This window comes from Cornus florida, unplaced genomic scaffold (assembly GCF_030987335.1).
Source record: "Cornus florida cultivar Cherokee Brave unplaced genomic scaffold, ASM3098733v1 CherokeeBrave_3.0.0_Hap2_Chr02, whole genome shotgun sequence".
In the NCBI taxonomy this organism is placed as follows: domain Eukaryota; kingdom Viridiplantae; phylum Streptophyta; class Magnoliopsida; order Cornales; family Cornaceae; genus Cornus; species Cornus florida.
Window position 1 is genome coordinate 54,447,179 of NW_026775572.1, and position 7,154 is coordinate 54,454,332.

The following is a 7,154-nucleotide window of genomic DNA, read 5'->3' on the forward strand; positions in this document are numbered from 1 at the left end:
AATTCTAAAATGGCATATATAATGTCAAATACAAAGTATAGAATTCATTATACAAGTCAATCATATATTCAATATTGGAAACAAGTTCTCATGAATATAAATTTAACAACAATGTTATTCAATGCTTAAAATACAGCCAAGTGAATATACAACAAGTCCAAAATCCATGATTTAAATATAGAAACAACTTCTACAACATAATTAAATCCATGGAACAATTACATAGAATTTAGTTAAATAAAAATAATAATTAAATTCTCTAGATTTCAAATTAATTCCAAATAACATCAAATTAATATATGTTAAATAACATAACATGGTGATTACACATATCAAATCAAAAGTGCAAGATGAATAAGATATCATCTTATAGAATTTAATTAATTTAAATTAATTAAATCTCTAGATTTCAAAAGTTATTCAAATGACCCCAAATTAATATATAACAAGCACTAAGTCATGGTCATACCATATATCAGGTCTAAAATGGACTACAAGCAAAACGCAATTAACTAGAATTTAAATCAAATTAAATACATTAAATCTCTAGATTTGAAAACTCATTTAAATCATCCCAATTTAATATATAACAAAGATCAAGCTATGGCCATGCCATATACCAAGTCTAGAATGAGTTATATACAAGTTACAATTAATCATTAATTTCTCAAATTAATAAAAGACATGCATACAACTTATATATCACTACAAAAGCAAGTAAATCACAAAGATAATAAACTATAGCACCCCTATCTCAATAGAGAATTGAATCTCTATAATCCCAAGCAACCAAACTCAAAAATGGAAAACAAAACAAGGGGTTTGAAGAGGAGAGTGAGAGGAACAAAAAGTACTCCCAATGTTAAGCTTGGAAATCAATGGACGGCTTTCAAAAATTAAAGTCAAGGCCTAAGCATCAAGCTTCTCTAATGGTGCCTAGGGTTTGTGGTGAGGAAGATAATGACATAATGTGAAAAAGTGTGAGTGGAGGAAATAGAAATCCTTCATTCACTATATGATCCTACACCATGGTCAACACACACATCTATGGTCAATTACACAAAAACCCTTCTTTAACAACATAAATCCCAAAGTATCCCAAAAATAATTACAAGACTTAATTTAGAGCATACACTTGTCACTCATCTAAGCATCCATTGTAGGCTTAATCCTAAGCCTACACTTGTCAACCATCCAAGCCAACAAGTGCACCTATCCTAGGTCAACAAGTGGTTGAATCTCCACCCTCCACATGTTATCATCCAATGCATCAAAGTGTTTCTACACAAATGTCAACAAGTAGACCAATGAGAGTATGACACTTGTCACACTTTCCAGAAATTGCAAAAAGGTCATTTTTGAAAATATCCTTGTGTTGTATTTGGATTGTGAGCTTAATGAAAGGATTAATGACTTGTTTTGATTTATTGTATCTTTCACATGTTGTTTAGACAATATATGCTTCATTGCTTAGATATATTGTGCTTTTCACATGATATTTAGACAATATATGCTTAACTAGTCATCCTTACTTGTTGAATCAACCAAACACACACACACACCAATATTGCAACACACCATTTGCCCTCATTAATCACTTGTCAATGATATAGAAATGCATTGCTTGGTGGTGATCTCTACACCCCAAGATCTCTCTCTCTTACTTACTCTTAATTGCATTTTCTTTTGCTATTACTTAGTTCAATTTAGTTGTTCTTTAATCAACCAACCAACCAATTGTTTGATCACTTGACCTATTAGCCCTAATAACAATTCCACGACATTGCTCGATCCCCACAATCTCTTGGGACAATCCCTACTCGCCTTAGCTATATTTTTAGTGAAAGGTAGTAGTGGCTTCTATAAATGTAAAACTCTTGGCCCTCGCCTTAATGCACACTCTTCTTAAGCTTGGTGGTAGTGCAGCAAATCCATCAGTTTTTGGCGCCGTTGCCGGGGATTTGTTGATTAGATTTGGCAACGTCGGATTTGTGGAGTTGATTAGGATTAGTACTCTTTTGATCGTGTCTTTACTTTACTTCTATTTTTCTTGTTGGTTACTTATTGTGTTAATTACTTAACTAGGTGCATTGTTGGAGAGGAAGCAAGTAAATGAGCAATCAAGCATTCAAGCTAGCAAAGAAAGCAAAAAGCTAAAAATTCTAAAAATTTGCTAAGCTAAGCTTTAAATTTGGAGTTGAAGTGCTAAAGGACCTTTGTGAGACTTTCTTTACTCAATCCCTTAGTTAAATCGTCGGCCCGCGTATAATTGTCTTGCATCATTGTTGTAAAGCATAGGAGTATGAATTAAGTGTTTGTGGAAGAAGTCTAATTGTATTGTTGTGAAGGCATAATGTTTGTCATTCTTTGTATTTCTTTGTGTTTAGCATTGTGCATGCATGGGCGTCGTTCATTGAGACCAACTCTTATCCCTTTTGATTTGCATCTTGAATCTATCGTTAGAAATCCTAGGGGAAGAGGAAGTTCAAATAGAGCCAATCTATCAGTAGATGACCATAATGACAATCATGTTGAGGACCTTGGTCACATAGACCAACAAGGTATCCTTCATCCCAATGTGCACAATGAGAACATACAAGTACCATTAGGCATGCCTAAGCCATTCATTCACCAACCACCATAACAACAAGGCCAAGTTCCATATGGAATGCCAAAGCCAATGTATGCTCCACAACCTCCCATCAACAATCAAGGAATTTAAAACCACGGTGTTCATGTTGCACCTCAAGTAGCTAATCCATCTCTTGCTTTAAGAGACCATTATGTGCCTAATGAGTATAATACACCTACATGCATCAATTGCCTCCATTTAGAGCACATCATTATGAAATCAAGTCACAAACCATTCAAATGCTTCCTAACTATCATGGACTTCCAAGTGAAGAACCTTACAAGCATTTGGATGAGTTTCTTGAAGTATGTTCCCGTAAAATATACGGACATACCGGAAGAGTTTTTAAGACTCAAACTTTTTCCATTCACCTTAAAAGACAAGGCAAAGTATTGGTTTAACAATCTTAGGCCTTTTTCAATCACTTCTTGGGCAGAAATGCAACAAGAGTTCTTGAAGAAGTACTATCCGGTTTCTAAGACCAATGCCATAAGAACCTCAATTCGATAATTTTCACATAGGGATGGAGAAACATTTCATAAGGTATGGGAACGTTTCAATGAATTGCTTAGGGAGTGTCCACATCATGACATGACCAAATGGCAATTAGTTCAATACTTCTTTGAAAGCTTATCGGACAACTATAAGGGTATGGTTGATGCTTCCATGGGTGGCTCATACATTGATAGGCATAAGGATGACGTGTGGCGTCTCTATGAGAGCATGAGTGAAAATTATTTGCATTGAACACTATCATCCAAGAATGGTAGAAATTCATAAGGTAGGAAGAGTGTTGGCTTACATCAAGTTGATAAGCGCCGAATTTTGCATATTCAAGCGCCTTTAGCTGCATTAGTTAAATCCATTATTTGATTATTCTTTATAAATTATCTTCATTTGCACATTTTTATATATTTTCAGGTTCATTGGCCAAAAAGGAGCAAAAATGGTGTTTTATTCAATCTTTGAATAGCAATGTGCTCAAGGCTAAAGTTCTGGCAGCAGTGGAATCTGACTTTGCTTTCCATTTTTGACCTATCAAACTCGAGAACTGGACTTCCATTAAAACATGACATATTTAGGGCTTTGAATTAGCTTTCCAAATCTTTAAACGGTTCACCATTTGGAGTTCGGAACAGAAAGTTATGGCTGTTCTACCAAAGTAGTGCAAAGTAGGTCAAGAGGAATGAGCATACTGGTCCAACTTCGAGGGCTCGAAGTGCTTAGTTTGAGTGCTCGAACTATGGGCAGACTACTTTTCGGGAACCATCACTTCAGCCTACTTGCACCTTGTTTCCCTCATTTCTAATTTTTATCTTTATGGGTTGGTTGGAGATGTTTTTTGGTGGGGTTTTTGAGCCTTGTTTAGTGGAGAGGAATGTCTACAAAGGAGGAGGACCACACATAACAAGATATATCTCATCTTTACAAGATTTCTAGAGAGAAAAAGAGGAGGAGAAGAGAGAGTTCTTGAAGCTACAACAAAGGAGCTCGAAAATGGAGGTTGCATCCAAGCTTCTTCCTTCCTTTAGAGCTTCTATGGGTAACTAAACCTCCATCTAGGGAGGTGATGAGGCCCCTCCCTTGTAACCATGTTCTAATTTAGGCTATATTTTGGGGATTACAATGTATATTTTTATGGTCTTTTCATAACCAAGAGCACTTCATTTCTTGTAATGAATGTTGATATATGTATGGATGATTTCTTTAAGTTGATTATCTTGTTTTAGATGATGTCTTATATTAATCATATTGCTTAAGTTTTCATGGTGAGAATGGAAGCAAGGTTATGAAATCGTTTAATGGCATGTTGAAAAGGACTTTGATAGATCATTGCTTAGGTGAAACCTTTGATGATTTATGCTTATTTCTTACCTTCGTGTGCTTCACCATTTTATCTAGGGCTTGATAGTCTTTCATTCAAGTAAATGTGGTTAAGCTACACCTTAGTTAGGTAGTCTAAACATGTTAACCTTTGATGGATCATGCTTGCTTTAGATTTAATGAACTTCTTGAGGATATTATAGCAACCAAGTGTTGCTATGTATCATGACCATAATATATATTATTTTTCCTCCAATTTAGTTCTAATCTAGCATGTGTATAGGGATGGAGGCGGATTCATTTCCCTAGTCCTCTTTACTTGTATTTCATCTCCCTTAAACTCTTGCAAACTTTTAATTTATGCTCCTTAATTTCATAGCTTAAGTGACAACCAACAAATCCTCTATGAACACCCCTATCATTCTAAAAAGACTCTAGACACTTAGGTTGCCATAGATTAGCGCAGTCCCAGTGGTTCGACTTACCCGACCAATAGCCCTATTTTACAATGATTCGTGCTATTGCGAAGGTTAATTTATAATTGTAATCGACTCAACCGACCAATTTTTGGCGCCGTTGCCGGGGACTGCAAACGGTTTAGTAACCGAAGTTTTAGGGTTAATTTTAGTGTGATTGTTAATATTGTGTTTTGTGGATATTTCTTGTGTGGTTTTGACAATTCTGTTGTTGTAAGTTCTGTGAGATTCTAGGAACTTGGGGCTCACTAAGGGAATGCTAGCAATTTGTAAGTCTAGGGGACTCCAGGTAAGTTTCTTGACCTTTTAGTTTCGAATTTGTAATATATTGTGCATGTGTTAACCTTAGTGATAATTTAGTTTTAAAGCCCTGATTGAGGCTATTATCTTGTTTAAATTTTGTGTACAAGCATCGGTCCTTGTCGTGGCCATTTAAATTCTGTCTTGATAATTGAGGAGAATGGGAACATTGTATGTGGAGTTGTGAATGATGAATAGTAGCATTGATAGCATTATGTATTGTTGATGTTTGGCCGTAGATCGCTCTCCCTACCAACTCTTGACTCACAATTGACATAAATTCACTTGAAAGAACTCTTAGACGAAACCTTAGGGAATCTTCTAGCGTAAGAGAACTTGAAACTGAATTTAACACAATGGCTGAAAATGTAGGAGATGTTAGAAATGAGGGAATTAGGGCCGAAATTCCAAATAAAGAGCCAATGACTCTTAGGGACCATTTCATCCCTACTACATATGCTTCACCTTCATGCATAGTGATGCCAAACATTGATGCGGCTCAATATGAGATCAAATCAAGTACCATTCAAATGCTTCCATCTTTCCATGGCCTTGATAATGAAGATCCATATAAGCATCTTGATGAATTCCTTGAAATCTGTTCGACCATCCGATTGAGAGGTTTTCCTGAGAATGCACTCCATCTGCATCTTTTCCCATTTTCTTTAAAAGATAGGGCAAAGTATTGGTTAAACTCACTCACTCCAAATTCCATCACTTCTTAGGCTCAATTACAGCAAGAATTCCTTAAGAAGTATTATTTGGTGAGTAAAACCAACCAAATGAGGTGTTCCATTCTTAGCTTTTCTCAAACGGATGGAGAACAACTCTACGAGACTTGGGAAAGTCTACAAGACCTTCTTAGAAAATGTCCGCATCATTTGATTCCAAAATGGCAATTAGTGCAAGCTTTCTATGCTGGCTTGACCAAACCCCATAGATTCATGGTTGACTCTTCTTGTGGTGGGATGTTCATGTCCAAGAATACGGATGAGGCTTGGACCCTACTAGAGAATTTAAGCGAAAATTCACTTCAACATAATTCTCGTAGGGCTCCAACCTCAACCAATGCAAAGAACACCAACCCTTGTCAACCAAAATCAATAAGGGAGGAATCATCCCAAGTGGATGCCATAGGTCATAAATTCTATCAATTGATGGCACCACATCTTTCTCCTTCATTATCTCAAAATTTGGTAAGTTCGGTATGCTCATCATGTACTAGTCCATTCCATCTCACGGAAGATTGCCCCACATCAGAACAATATTCCAATCCAAATCAAGAGCAAGCTAATGCCATGTTCTCAAGATCCGGGAATAATCCCTATTCTAATACCTATAATCCGGGATGGCGAGATCACCCAAATTTTTCGTGGCGGCAACATGCCCTACAAAATTCCCAATTCCAAAATCAAGGGCATCAAAATCAGCCCCCTCCTCAATTTCAAAATAGGCAATTTCTAGCCTCCTCAAGCTACCATCCTCCGTATAATCCAAATGTCTCTAATCAACCTCCGGTATACCCAACTGATGAAATTGTGGCTGCAAACAAGCAAATGATGGAGTCATTAAACAAGAAAATCATGGACTCCAACAAGCAACTCTTGACATCTTTGCAGCCTACTCTTCAAATGGTTCACTCTCATACTTAATCCATAGCTAAGCTCGAAAATCAAGTGGGCCAAATAGCTAACTCTGTGAATCAATTGCTTCAAAAGGACAAGGGTAAGCTTCCCGCTCAACCATTTGAAAATCCTAGAGGGATGCATGCGATTGATGAAACCCCTCCATCGAGTGGGCTGAGTCATGAGCATGTTCAAGCAATCACCACCCTTAGGAGTGGTAGAGTGGTTGACAACAAGGTTGATGGAGACAAAAATGAAAAAAAACCTCCTTTGAAAAATCCAAATTCAAGCTCTTCC

The 7,154-nt window shown here is 36.6% G+C and overlaps 1 pseudogene; it reads right to left on the reverse strand.

Moving 5' to 3' along the window:
* Positions 1 to 3,126: 3,126 nt before the first annotated feature.
* On the reverse strand, positions 3,127 to 3,225 carry LOC132297896 (small nucleolar RNA R71; annotated as a pseudogene).
* Positions 3,226 to 7,154: the final 3,929 nt, after the last annotated feature.